We start from the raw sequence: 15,806 nt of genomic DNA, 5'->3' as shown, positions 1-15,806 counted from the left end.
AAAGGAGGGTAAATACTGCCTATTGTTTCTTTGGAAAGCTTGATGTGCAAAAGAATGAAAAGTGAACCAGATGGTAACATCCCAGAGTGCTGATAGAATTGAAAAATGAACTTGCAGAGCTACTGTTAGTAATTTGTAAATTTTCTCTAAAATCCAGCATAGAACTGGAAGACTGGAGGGTGGCCAACGTGATACCGATTTTAAAAAAGGGTTCCAGAGGTGATTTGGGAAATTATAGACTGGTGAGTGGGACGTCAATGCTGGGCAAAATGGTAGAGACTATTATAAAGAACAAAATGATAGAAATGACAGAACATATACATATCATGTATGCAGGGTTCCACATTAGGAATCACTGCCCAGGAAAGGATCTAAGTGTCATCACTGAGGCTATGTTGAATCCCTCAGATCAATGTGCAGCGGCAGCAGCTAAGAAAGCAAATAGAATGTTAGGAATTATCAGGAAAAGAATGGAAAACAAAGATGAAAATGTTATAATGCTCTTGTATTGCCTGTGGTATTACCGCAGCTTGAATATTGTGTGCAATTCAGGTCACCGTATCTCAAAAAAGATGTAGCAGAATTAGAAAAGATACAGAGAAGGATGACAAAAATGATTAAAGGGATGTGATGACTTCTCTATGAGGAAAGACTAAAGTGGCTAGGGCTCTTTAGCTTGGAAAAGAGACAGCTCAAGGGTGATATGATAGAGGTCTATAAAATACAAAGTGGAGTGGAAAGGGTAGATGTGAATCAATTGTTTACCTTTTCCAAAAGTATTAGGACTAGGGGACATACGATGAAGCTACTAAGTAGTAGATTTAAAACAGACTGGAGAAAATATTTCATCATCATACAACGTGTAATTAAACTCTGGAATGGTGTGAAATCAGTTAGCTTAACAGGGTTTAAAAAAGGGTTGGCTAATATCCTAAAGAGAAGTCCATAGGCCATTATTGAGATAGCAGCCTGGGGAAATCCACTGCTTATTCCTAGGATAAGCACTGGCAGAATACAATCTGTTTTATTACTTGGTAGCTAGATCGGTACTTGAGACCTGGGTTGACCACTGTTGGAAACAGGATGCTGGGCTCGATGGACCATCAGTCTGTCCCAGTATGGCAATCCTGATCTTAATTTCAACCACAGTGTAAGAGGTAGATTCCCAGGCTCATAGAGAGTAACTTTCAAACTGGTATATATGGGTGAAAAGCATTTCACAATACCTGTATTAGTCAGCTCTCTGAAAATTGTCCAACTTTCCTGCAGGTAAAAGCTTACACATATGCTGCAAAGCCCAAACTTTTGAAATAGTGTGGTTTGGGGGCTTTCTAGATTAGGGGAAGAAAAGTATGTGCCTAGGTGACATTTTAACATCTACAGGTTTAATTTTACAGCAAAATTCAACCAATGCAAAGAGCAGGTGTATGTCTCTGCACATGTTATAAACCTGTTGCAATTTTCTAAATAGTTCCTCTTTGAAAAACTAGTGCAAGGAACATGGATAGAAACTTCCCACAAGTTTTCGCATCAATGTAGTTTTTTGAAAATTGCTCTGTAAAAACTTTAAGACCTGTCCTTATTCCAAATATGTCTTTGTTTTAAACATAATGATCAGGGATTTAACAGATAAGCAAAATATCTCATTATTTTAGAATACTACCTGGATAAAACAGTTTGGCGCCAATTCTATTGTAGGGGTGTTTCCTTATTCACACCTGAAGGTTAGGCCTCTCTGGCGTCATAAAGCCTGATCCATTGTCTGCAAGAAATCTTTCCAGCATGAACCTTGCAAGAATAGAAAGAAGAAAACATCTTTGCTGTTTATGCCTGATGAATTCTGGGTATGTGCGCAAAACACAGGGGAAACAAATCCACAGAAAACAGAATAATAAAAACAAGTGGAATTGTCCAATAATAAAAGGTGCAATAAATAAAGATGTCTTTCAACTCATCTGGACAAACAGGTCATCCTTTATTCTTCCAAAAATACTCGACCCGACATGTACATGTTTCGGCCCTACGGCCTGCGTCAGGAGTCTTGAGGATCTTTGGGTATAAAGTAACACCGAGTATGGACCACTCTAAAGTGCTGTATATATCAAAACGTCGTCGTCTGAAAGCTTACTGCACGGTGATGATTGGAAACATGTACATGTCGGGTCGAGTATTTTTGGAAGAATAAAGGATGACCTGTTTGTCCAGATGAGTTGAAAGACATCTTTATTTATTGCACCTTTTATTATTGGACAATTCCACTTGTTTTTAGAATTCTGGGTATGTACCAGAACTGTATTCTAGTCAAGGACATCTAGCTATGCTTACATGCTCTGCCTGTGTGAATCTTGGGGGAGGCATGGCTCTTATGCTGTTCATATCTAACGAAGGTGCCTCTGTTTCACAGCCTGTACAAGACTCTATACAGAAAGGCTATTCATCTAAGTCCTGTTCTGGATTGGTCCAGGGAAGTCATCTGACGAGAATTGAATAGAAGGTGCCTAATTATTAATTATTCTGTGTTGGGATGTGAGGAAGCTTATATCTTAACATTGGATTCTCTGCACTTCTTCTATAATAATTAAGACCTGAAAAGTTACCTCTTGTGACTCTCTGCCTGAGCATGAGATACAGGACTTTTTACAGATCTGGATTCCATCACATAAAGGAAACCTTTGCTGCCAACCTAATTTACAGCTTTTCCAGTGGCTGACAGACTTTGTTCCTGGTCGGAAAATTCTTATCTTCATTACTGAGTAGAAGACGTCTTCCCTTTCACCTGATTCTGTGCTAAGGCCTAATCGGATGGTGAGAATAAGGAATTCTATTGTCTTTTCAGCTGGGTTAGAGAGAGAATCCTATTGTCTTTGGAACAAGGAAGTTAAGTTACTCTTGGTGATAAACTGTAATAGATTGCTGCTAATCAGGAATTATTATTATAAGGAATTATTTAGAGTGTAAGAATTAGTTTTACTCATTTATCTAACAAGTGTGGTGTGATAATTATGTACTGAGATTCATATATGTATTTGGATATTTTGTGAACAATAATCATTATTTGCTGCTGGCATATGAACTATATTTTTCTATTTTTATAATAAAAGTATTTCATTTAGCCTGGGTCTCTGTGTCATGTAAGTAGGCAAAGCTTGCTGGACCTGGATGAGATATTATGATCTTCCCTAGAAAACTAAGACAGACACGTAACTTGTTTATGTAACTGATTAGTTATCCATAAATCTTACTACACTATAAAGGGCGCCTAAGTCATGCCTAAAGTTAGGCGTGCTTTAGGCGTCCAATCCAAGTGGTTAATGAGCCAATTAAGGGTCTTAACAAGTGATAATTGGTATTTAGGCGTCCAAAGGACGTAGGCGACGCTTTGTAGACGCAGCCACAATTTCATGGACGCCCATGTTTAAAACTCGCGCCTAACTCAATAGGTGTTTGCGTGGAATGGGCGTGGTTTGGGCAATGATTCAATTTGGGCATCCTTCGATTCATTTACATAACACTGAGCGACCTAGGGCATCCATATCATGCCTTTATTGTAGGCGAATGAAAGCCAGGTCTACTTTTGAGCTTAGTTTGGGCTTCAAATAGATCTGAGGTCTATGGACGGAACTTAGGCACTCTGTGCACGTCCTTAATGTGATTTGCTCAATAGCTCTCTGGGATTTATTTTTGCTTTAGACGCGTTTTGCAGAATCAGAGCCTATGTGTTTTACATATCTTTAACAGAATATTACATGTTGAAAGGTTAGCACGCCCCCTCATAATTTAAGGTAAGCTCTGAAGTGCTGTAGAACACAGTACATTAAATCATAGTTCTAGCAGAATTCACAGCCTGTTTGTAAGGAACATTTTGGGGTCCTTTTATTAAGGCGCGCTAACCAGTTTAGCTACTGATTAGCGCGCACTAAATGCACTTAATCCGCGCTAATCTTTAGTGCGTGCTAAATCGGTTAGCCCGCCGTAATAAAAGGACCCCATTGGCCTGTCCTTTTTTATTTCTCTTTTCTCTGTAGACACATGCCCACTAGTCATTAAAATATGCAAGATTCAAATTGGTGGATTTACAGTTATGGCAATGATACAAAGGGGTTTTGAGCCAACTCTAAATGGCTCCAGAACTAAATATTTACTAGCAGTTTTCCCCAGCATGATACCATCTGTGATTTCCAGTTTCCAAACTGTTTTGCAACAGCAGAGCTAATGTGCTCAAATATTTTGAAACTTAACAGGAAACCAAGAATTCTGTCTCACGGTCCATTCAATCGTATCTTAACACAGGCTTCCAGTAATTTGCAGGTCCTATTTTTAAAGCAATTTCTTCTATAATGTTGGTGTTGTATGACTAGGACACCATCCTCATAATTCACAGATGATAGATTGAAGCCAATCTTTGGCTTTATTTTCGAGCACAGGGAAATCACCAGGGCAATGGAAAACGGCACTCTGTTATAATGTGGTCTGGAGTTTCTAAGGACGTCTTAAGCACACAGCCAAGCTGTAGATTAATTTTGGGTTTAAACAACACTAATTAGAGGCAGAGATCTGCCACAAAATAAGCAACAAACTAAAAAGCAAATTAGTCCCAATGGAAGTAATCCAATTTATTAATATAACAAACACCCAATGTGGCCACATTTCACCCACAGGCTGCCTCAGGGATAATAACTATGAACAATAAAAGTAGAAATCAAACCCAAATCATACATATACCCTCCCTTTTACAAAACCGCAGCGCGTATTTTAGCGCCAACCGCGGTGGTAGCAGCTCTGACGCTCATAGAATTCCTATGAGCATCGGAGCTGTTACCGCCACGGTTGGCACTAAAAACTGTGCTACAGTTTTATAAAAAGGGGGGGAAAGTCAAATCATAAATGCTTAAAATGCAAACTTAACCAAACTAAACTAACCCTTAAGCTTATATACCGCATCTTCTCTATAAGGATAGAGCTCGACACGATTTACAAGAGTTTAAGAAAGGAAAATATAATAATTGGTGGTTATATAGAGAGCAGCGGAAATTACATTTTTGAAAATAGCCACGTTTTCAGATGTTTTCAAAATAATTGGAAAGAGCCCAAATTACGCAGCTGGACAGGAAAGTTATTCCAAAGATCAGTCATTGTAAAGTAGAGAGATTTCCCTAATTTTCCAATATAGATAACGCCTTTTAACGAGGGGAAAGATAATTTAAGCTTTTGGATAGATCTGGTAATATCAGGTCTCACAGAGTTCCAGGATAGAGGAATTAAAGGGGGGAAGAGTGCCATGCAGGATCTTAAATGTTAGGCAGGCACATTTAAAGTAAATCCTAGAGATTACTGGGAGCCAGTGAAGTTTTAACAAAAGCGGGTAAACATGATCATATTTGCTTTTTGCAAAGCTCAACCTAGCTGCAGTATTCTGACTCTGTTGAAGTCTTTGAAGACTTTTCTTGGTTAGACTTAGATAGACCAAATTACAATAATCCAACCTCAAAGAATGATTGATTGTACGAGGACAACAAAATGTCAATACAGATAAATAAAAAAATAACTTAAAAGTTTATTCAAACATGCATTAACATACTTATATATATATACAGGACTTCCATTTAACACAGTATATGATATGTGCTCGCAGATAGTTGATGGCCGAAATCACTAGAAACATGCGCCAATGATTCAAAAATACTGTGTGCTTGACAAGCTGTTTCTTTGATAATAAAACTAATAACATACATAATGTGAATATAAACCCAGGAAAAGTGAGAGTTGGTGACATTGTGCAAATAAAATTCATTAAAAAGGAGTATGACATATAATAAATACACTTAACATCTACCTGCAGGGAATATGTTAGCACAAACCCTGCTAGCTAGCACTTCCAAACCACACAGCCTAAAAGTAAGAATATAAATATTTAAAGCCAAATTCTTATTCACTACAAAAGAGCAAAAGAAAATACCAGGTACAAATAATAGCCATTTTGTAATCAGGCAAAATTCTACTTAGAAATAAGATTATATTCATTCCCACTGGCAGCATTTCCTGTCCGAGGCTTGTGCAGATGAGGACAGAGCTTGCAGGGATGGGGCAGAGACAGAGGTAGAGATAGATCCCGTGAGGGTTGGGACTAATTTGTCCCCTTGTCATTCTCTAGTGCAGTGTTTCTCAACTCTGTCCTGGAGTACCCCATTGCCAGTCAGGTTTTTGGGATAACCACAGTGAATACGCACAAACTTGATTTGCATACACTGCCTCCATTCTATGCAAATTTCTTTCATGCATATTCATTGTGGATATTTCAAAAACCTGACTGGCAAAGGAATCCTCCAGGACCGAGTTGAGAAACACTGCTCTAGTGGAACTACAATTGTGCTATTGGTAATTGTGATAACTTGCATGCGGTGCCAACCCAAATGCTAGCTGTTACAGTCATCCACTCCTTTGACCCACTCAGGTCATGCCTAGCTCCCTCCCACTTCTATACTAGGTAACCAGCATTAAAAAAAAAAAAAATTGCTGACTGCTGTGACAGAACTGCCAAGGGGGCTGACCTACTCAAGGGGAGATTCAGGGTTGGCCCCTGGCCCCTGGCTCCGCCCTTATCTGCCCATTGCTCTACCCATCCCCGCTCATTGCTCCACCACTGGCACAGCTGATTGGTGGCCAGAGGCAAAAGAAGTTGCCTCCCCATGCCACAACAGCAGGAAAGGCCTTCATAAAAAGTCATCTTTTTGCTGCCGCAGAATTAGCAGCAGCAGGAACTAACCTTTTATGAAGGCCTTTCCTGTTGCCGTGGCACTGGGAGGCAACTTAGCAGGAGATTCTGGCCCATCAGTGGATTATTTGAAGCCTTCTAAGTTCTTTTTAGGTGATGCCTTGATAAAGGGCATTACAGTAATCCAGTTGTGAGCACCCTTTATCGAAAAGTGCTTAGAGTTGATTTTAACCGGCCTAGATTTTTGAGTTTCATTTCCTGAATCTGACTCATAGAAAAGTTAGAGTGAATAAAACCTGTAAGATGATCAGGCCTTCTCTTACAGCTTTAATCACTGTAAACACATTCTTACAAAACTCCAGTCTGAGTCACATACTTGTAATTAGAACGGAGATGCTCATGAACACTTGACTTGAAGTTCCTTTCCCAGCAGTAGACAGTCTTCCTGTTGATTTTAAGGAATCTCCAGTTGAATGGAACACCATTGTATACTAACATATCTGCGGAACCTATTTACATAGGGCAGGAATGAGTAAGAGGGGGAATTTGTCTATTTCCTCAGGGTTAGAATTTATCATAGCATGTCAAGGGTAATGGTTTGGTATACCATCAAAGTCAGTGCCACAAATTACTGGGTAGCAGGAGGCCAAGCACTAAGAGAAAATTAAAGGAGTAAAGATTCAATTGTTTCAATAGAAGGGGTTTCAGGGAGAAAGAATGCTGATCTGCTGTGTTTGAACTGACATGTGCATTATTGTGTAAGAACTCACTCTTACAATCAGAAGTGATAAGACTGGCAAAAAAAAAAAAAAAAAAAAATCTGATTTACATTTTTAATAAAACAACAAAATCCAAATAGCATCAAAAGGTTCCACAAAGGAATTGAAGCATACTTTCCTATGATGTCATAAAATGGTATCCAATCTTGTTCATGTAATAATTGTCTGATCTGCCAGATACTAGCGTTCTTCCAAATTCCCCAATTAATAGTTGATCCTTGTATTATTCCACAATGAAGCCCAACGTGTTTCATTCCATTTAACAATGACAGTTTTTTCTAATTCTTGAAAGGCAGATTTAGTAGCGATGATTATCGGGTTCTTACCCAAATCTCCTTCAAACAGTTAAGATGATGATTTTACCTGTGGTTTGCTACCAAGTGGATGCTGGCACTATCATTTAGACATAGGGAAGCTGGATCATCTGTTGTTCTATTGTCCGTTGATACTCAGTTTTTGGAAGTCGATATGGGGACAGATTAATGCAATACTTGAGTCATCATTTCCACTAACATATGAGAGAGTCATATGTGGAACGTTATTACATATTAAACCCCCCCCATAGATCATTATAAATGTCGTTTTTTCCTAATTATGACTGGGATAGCTATGCAGATGATAACACGTAATTGGATGAATTATGATCGTCTAAATTTATGCTCCACATATAGGAATGAAAAAATGAATGCTGATTTGATGGGGCAGAGTAAATTATTTAAATTGGTTTGAGGCCCATTGACATCTTTTATTGATGCATTATAATTGATTTTTGTTTTTAATTTGGTTTAATTCTATTCACATCCAGGGTGGGTGAGAGGAGGGAGGGGTTACTTTATTATTTCAAATAAGGGTGGATTTAGAAGGTATATAAGTATTTGCATTATATTGCTTACTTAATGGAAGGGGGGGTAGGATAAAATGATGGTTTATGGGTATTGGTAAGTTGTATGTGTGTTTCTTGTTTTATTGTATGCTTCTAAATCTGTATATTGCACTGTTAAATATTTTTGAAACTCAATGAAATATTTAATTTTAAAAAAATTATATTTTTGAGTGCATAGCAGTGGGGTATTATCCCTGTCTGATCTTGACATTTCTGTGGGTGTGAGTTTTTTTATGCCGATGAGAATAGAAACTGGGACCGCCAACCGCGAACGATCGGGGGAACACTGTACTTGTAAACTATTTAGGAGATAAGCAGCTAATAAGTTCTTTAAATACATAAATAAATAAATCTGACTGAAGAGAGTATAATAGAAAATGAGAAGGAAACACAATTGCCAAATAAAAATGAAGCCTCTTTTTCATGCAAATATTTTTTTTTTTGGGGGGAGGGGGGTTGTACAGTACAGTTTGAGGAACTAATCTGTGAGGAAATGTGGTAATTAATTTATTGATGTAACATAATGAAATAGAAAAAGTGAGAGAATAAAGACATTTTTACCAGTCTAAACTAAATTCTCGGTTATGAAACTGAGGACGAGAGGCACTTACTTCTGCTGCCATTATATGAACACACTTTGCTAACTTTGACTACCACATGTAACATGTATAAAGATTTGCTGAGACGTGACCATGGCATTTTTTCAAAACATAGGGGCTCCTAGTTAAGAATATAGCATAAGAATAGCCGTACTGGGTCAGACCAATGGTCCATCTAGTCCAATATTTGGTTCATAGACAAAATCGCGCGAGACAACGGCGCGCTGACAACTGAGCGCAGACAACTGAGTGCAAGGTTGACGGCGCGCCGAAGAAAAGCACTATTTTAAAGGGTTCCGACGGGGGGTGTTGGTGGGGAACCCCCCTATTTTATTCGTGCTGGCGTTGTCGGAGGTTTGGGGGGTTGTAACCCCCCTCATATTTGAAACCAAACTTTTTGCCTGTTTTTTAGGGAAAAAGTTCAGTTTTAAGTATAATGTGGGGGGTTACAACCCCTCAAATCTCCCACAACGCCAGCACAATGTCTTTTAAGTAAAGTGGGGGGGTTCCCCCCCACACTCCCTGTCGGAGCCCTTTAAAATAGTGCTTTTCTTCAGCGCGCCGTCAACCTTGAGCTCAGTTGTCTGCACTCAGTTGTCGGCGCGCCGTTGTCTCGCGCGATTTAGTCCCGTCATCCAATATTCCATCTTCACGGAAGCCAATCCAAGTCACAAGTACCTGGCAAAAATCCAAATAGCAGCAGCATTTCATGCCACCAATCCAGGGCAAGCAGTGGCTTCCCCCATGTCTGTCTCAACAGCATACTATGGAATTTTCCTCCAAGAACTTGTCACATTGATTTCAGCCACTTTCTCCTCATTATCCACAACCCAGCTGTCATGAAGCCAGTCCTGGCACATGTCACATGTGTTATACAACAAAAAAACCAAAGGTTAAATGGTTATCTCAAAAATTAAATATATATATATATTAAGAACCATTAAAAAGTCAAAAAGGACTGTAGACTATACTCATTGAATAATTAATTAATATTTAAATTCAAATTTAATATACAGGGACAAGCCTCAGATTATGGAGTAAATTTTCCCATTCTGGGATTTCTTTAAGAGAAAGAAAACATCTTTTCTCTTACTCCTTGTAACATCACCGGCTTGAACCCAACCTCCCTACCAAATTAATTAATTACTTACTATTAATTGTGCTGCTTCATATAATTCACAAATCTTACTTACTTAAGAATGAATCTTACTTACTTAAGAATGAAATTAAATTGGAGAGTATTTAATAAGTAAGATTTGTGAATTATATGAAGCAGCACAATTAATAGTAAATAATTAATTAATTTGGTAGGGAGGTTGGGTTCAAGCCGGTGAAGTTACAAGGAGTAAGAGAAAAGATGTTTTCTTTCTCTTGAAGGAATCCCGGAATGGGAAAATTTATTCCCTAATCTGAGGCTTGTCCCTGTATATTAAATTTGAATTTAAATATTAATTAATTATTCAATGAGTATAGTTGACATGTCACATGTGATCATGCAGTAGGTGATATAGGGCAACAGTCACACATAATTCTTGGGCATAGATGCCATCTCTTCCTCATCCTCCAGGCCACATTTGGGACTAGTTCTGTCTCTACCCTAGATAGAAGGGTCCTTCTTTGGTGGGTACCTCACACTGGAGTAGTCATAATGATCTCAACCAAACTTGTCACATGATCTCAACCAAACTTTTCCTCAGCTCTCACCTGCTCCAATACCAGACAATCTGCTGTCAAAATAACTGGCAGGTCTTCAATTTTGTGCATAAAAAAAATGAAATAAAGGAACAATAAATTGAGAAACTGCAGCTAAATAATAAGATCCGCCCAGGACACCATCATATTGTTTAATAAATTTACCAAATAAACCACAAATAGGAAACAGCTGTTGTGGTTCATTCAGCAGAAGTGACTTTATTGAGACATGCTCCATCATATCAGAAATGATTGATTTAATTTTCTATACCGTTCTCCCAGGGGAGCTCAAAACGGTTTACATGAATTTATTCAGGTACTCAAGCATTTTTCCCTGTCTGTCCCAGCGGGCTCACAATCTACCTAATGCACCTGGGGCAATGGAGGGATTAAGTGACTTGCCCAGGGTCACAAGGCACAGCATGGGTTTAAACTCATAACCCAAGGGTGCTGAGGCTGTAGCTTTAACCACTGCACCACACACTCCCCTTTATGGGAAGGGTAGATAACATAACAATATGCTTGTATACCGCAGCTACCTCTCAGTTCTGTGCAGTTTACAAGAGTAAAGATACTGGACATTCACAGTGAATTACAATCCATTAATTTAAAAAATTACTAATTAAATATGTTTTTAACAATTTTCTAAATGCCAGATAGGTGTTGGAACTTAATATAAAATTACCAAGATGTTTATCCCATATACCGGCCTGATAAGACAGAATTCTGCCAAAGAATCGTTTGTAAACACATCCCTTGATAGATGGAAAGTCAAATATCTGCGAACCCCATGTAGGGCATTTTCTACTAACAAATTCAAAGTGGTCAAGACAATAACTAGGTAAAAGACCTTGTAAAGACTTAAAACATATACAACCAAACTTAAACAATATTCTCGCCTCACTTAACAGTCAGTACAATTTTTGGTAATATTTTGTCACATGGTTGAATTTAAATACACCGGACAGCCTTCTAGATGATATAGCAAAAACAGAAAATGAACTGAAGGGTGCCCTGGGCCTTATGACACTTATGAGAAATGAAAATGGTCTTTCTAGGTGGTCCTTCACTTTTGCATTTGCTGTTTCTATGCAAAAACATAGGAGTAGATATTCAGCTGATGGCACTCAACGTATGTTTTGGCTGCCACTGGCTTTATGCCTGTCCAGGCGCCAGCATTGAATATCCGGGCATATGATGCAGTTAAGAGCAATATGAGTGAAAAGTTCTCAGTCCACTTTCCGTTTCATTTCATATCATATCACTGAAATGAAAAGTGTCAAGAAAAGTGTGGAATAACTTGTAAGTTTCATGGCTCCACATCATTCTCTTCTTGGTTGGGCTGAGAACCTTTCAGCAGCCCCTCATATTGTGATGTCATAATGCTTCATTCCAGCAGTGCCTAAGAGACAACCTCATCGGTGATGTCACAATGGCTTGGTTTCCCTATACTGAATGGTTTCCGGCACACTGAATGTTCCACGCTGCTCCTGACGCTCATAGGAATTCTAGGAGCAGTGTGGAGCAATCAGCACAGGCCTATGCTAAAAAACCACTATCGCACTATTGTAAAAGGTGGGGCAAAGTTTTCAAGTGCCTCTTAAAATCTTTTCTGTGCATTGGCACTCAAAGGGAAAATGACAGCTTATTTCATTACGTCAGTCTAGCAAGTGCTTCTTTGTGAGTGAAGGAATGGGAGTCTTTAAAGGCCAGGGCCCTGCTAGAGCTGTAGACTAGAGGTCTGCAAGGGAATGGGGATTGTGGGATTCCACGGGGACCCCCCCTCTGGCCCACGGGACTCCCACGGGGATGGAAGGCTTTGGAAGCAGGGTTCGTCCATATAATATAATGGGCACAACAGCCTTAGTAAAAGAGGGAATTTATAAGTTAATTACCTGAACAGAAAACAAAAAAGGGTTCCACCAAAGAGATTCCACAAGGAAAACAGCAGCGCAAGCACAAAAGAAACTGTGGAATTGATGATCCTGTCAGAAGTAATTTCTGCTTTTTATGGGGACGGGCGGGGATGGAGGTAATTCCTTGCGGGGACGGGTGGGGATGGGTGGGATTTCTGTCCCCGCGCAACTCTCTACTGTAGACGCCTACAAATGATGTTTTATCATGCTGTAATGTTTTAAGCTGACGAAAAGTAATTTAAACTTAATCAACATACCAAGGTGAAATATGAGTGTTCTGACGAACACCTGTCAACAATCTGGCGGCTGCATTCTGAACCAGCTGTAACAATTTCAAACCGTATTGGGGTAAGCCCAATAATAAAGAGTTGTAGTTGGAAAAAAATCATATTCTGCACCACTGTCTTAAAGTTTGAAGAGTCTAACACTGGCTTCAGTTTGCTGAACAGTCGAAGCTTAAGGATGGATCTAAAATAACCCCCAGGCTATATGCTGCTTCTGAAACCTGAATCCTACTGTCATTAAGCAATACATGAGATGGCATATCAATTTAATTTTTATGGCTACAAAAATCGTTCAGTTTCCCCCTAACTTCAGGGCTGGTTGGTTAGCAGTCTTTAGTCTGTAATAGTTCTTAAACACAAATACAGCTTCTCAAAAGCAGATGAAAGCATATCAGCGATTCCTGCCTTGTGGTAACCTTGTAACAGCATTGAAAAAAATATAGACAAATTAACCTGCAATAAACCTAATGACACACCTTATTGTAATTGCAGATAATGTGTTACTCATACAGGCTGTTCTGTGTAAATATGAAAAAAATTAGAAACAAGGGCATTTATGTCTGGCTTAATTCAAATTAGAAGCACATTGCCCTGGTGAGCCATTGCATGAACCATCATCTATCTCACTTGGGCCATGTGTACTAAAGGGAGTTTCCTATCTCCTGTCTGGTAAAGATGTCTACTACACCTGGCCTTGTTTCTTCCAAGACTCTGGGGCAATGTCCAGCTTTCAGCCTTAGAAGGACCATCAGAGGAAAAAGATTAGAGAATGACATGGGGACAAATTTGTCCCCGCTCCCGTGGGAACCCATTTTCACGTGGCGAGTTATTTTCCTGTGCCTGCCCCATTCCTGCAAGCTCTGTCCTCATCTACGCAAGCTTCAAACACTTTAAAATCATAAGTAGCAACATTCTAAAGATCAGACTGTGATGTCATAATGCCTCATTCCACCAGTGCCTAAGCTCTGTCCTCATCTGCACAAGCCTCAAACACTTTAAAATCATAAGTAGCAACATTCTAGAGCTCAGATTGTGATGTCATAATGCCTCATTCCACCAATGCCTAAGCTTCGTCCTCATCTGCACAAGCCTCAAACACTTTAAAATCATAAGTAGCAACATTCTAAAGATCAGACTGTGATGTCATAATGCCTCATTCCACCAGTGCCTAAGCTCTGTCCTCATCTGCACAAGCCTCAAACACTTTAAAATCATAAGTAGCAACATTCTAGAGCTCAGATTGTGATGTCATAATGCCTCATTCCACCAATGCCTAAGATCCGTCCTCATCTGCACAAGCCTCAAATACTTTAAAATTGTAAGCGTTTGAGGCTTGTGAGGTTAAGGCAGAGCTTACAGGAATGGGGCAGGGACAGGGACAGTGACAAAACTCACGAGGATGGGGAAATTGAGTTCCTGCGGAGTTGGGGAAAAATTTGTCCCTGTGTCATTCTCTAATTAAGATACTGGGTAAAGAGCACCAGGCCATCTCTGACTCGAAATAAGAGTCATACAATATATTTTCACTTTTTGTACCAATTGATAGAAAACACAAATATTTTAATAAAATCAACCTCTTACTGGTTCATGCCATGGAAAATATTGCCATGAGATTGTGAAAAGGCATTTTAGGATGTGTTGGTCCAGAAATTTGAGGGCAAACACACCACAAAGCTATACTGCAAAGAGGTTGTACATAACAGTCTATTGTGCTTTGGCGGTCATCATCCTCTCAAGTTGAAATGTGCAGTATTTCCAGTATTGACCAGCTCTTGAGGATCTGAGGGCTGTGCGCCACAATTACTGATATTTAGATTCAAGCCTAAAATTTTGAGTTTACCACAGTTTTGAAAGATTATACATCGTTTTGAATCTGTATCAATTTAGGGTTCCTTTTACTAAGCTGCGTTAGGGCTTTAACGCGTGGAATAGCGTGCGCTAAATTGCCGCCCGCACTAGACCTTAACGCCAGCATTGAACTGGCGTTAGTTCTAGCCGCGTAGTGCGGGTTTAGCGCACGCTAAAATGGCTGCGTGCGCTAAAAAAAGCTAACACGGCTTAGTAAAAGGAGCCCTTAGAATTTTAGTGCAGGCATTAGCGTTAAGTCCGCTGGATTACTGCAACGTCATTTGTTCAGCATTTTTTGTGCAACAAGTTGCAGGCATTGAGGAACACGGCTACGTGTCTGCTATTTCATTTTGAAGATATAAGAGCAACTCTATTGTTTCACATTTATATTGGCTCTCTATAGAGGCATGGGTTGCTTGTAAATTACGCATTTTGGTTTTCAAATGGTTACATGGTCAGGTACCAGGTTCAGAACAAGCTCCGATCCCGTCTAGGGAGGAGCGCGGCCAAATCGGCCGAAGCCGGAGCGAAATGATGGGAGGGGGAGGGGGAAGGGAGGAGAAGGAAGGGCCAAGCAACGGAAGGGGAGGGGGGGGTTAGGGGATGGGGGTGAGCGGAAGGGAGGTCGCCCTTTCGATACGGCGATCCCGAGAGAGAGACGCGGCTTCCCTTCCTCTCACCCTCGACTACAGTCTGTTCCCTCACCTTAGGCGCCTCCGGCTCCCGCGGCGAACAAATCACAGCCTCAACAGCGGCACCCCTGTGTCCTCTCCGACGGCTGCACGCCGGTGTCTGGGACCGCCGCCCGCGGGGTGCCGGCATTAGGTTTTCAAATGGTTACATGGTCAGGTACCAGGTTCCATACTATATCTGTTGCTACCTGTGCTGAGACAGAATGGTAGATTCTTTCAAATTCAACTTTTGCTTTTTACTTTCCAAGTCCCAAGGAAGTAAGATGCAAAAGGACCTTTGAATAATCTATGCTTATCAAATAACAAAGGATCAGAAAATTGATCTGAATGACATTAATTGCAAACTATTTGGGGGGGGGGTGCTTTTACTGAGTTGCAGTAAACACTAACAGGTGCTTTGT

The sequence above is a fragment of the Geotrypetes seraphini genome, chromosome 6, assembly GCF_902459505.1.
Source record: "Geotrypetes seraphini chromosome 6, aGeoSer1.1, whole genome shotgun sequence".
NCBI lineage: Eukaryota > Metazoa > Chordata > Amphibia > Gymnophiona > Dermophiidae > Geotrypetes > Geotrypetes seraphini.
Note: the sequence above shows the minus strand (reverse complement) of the source record.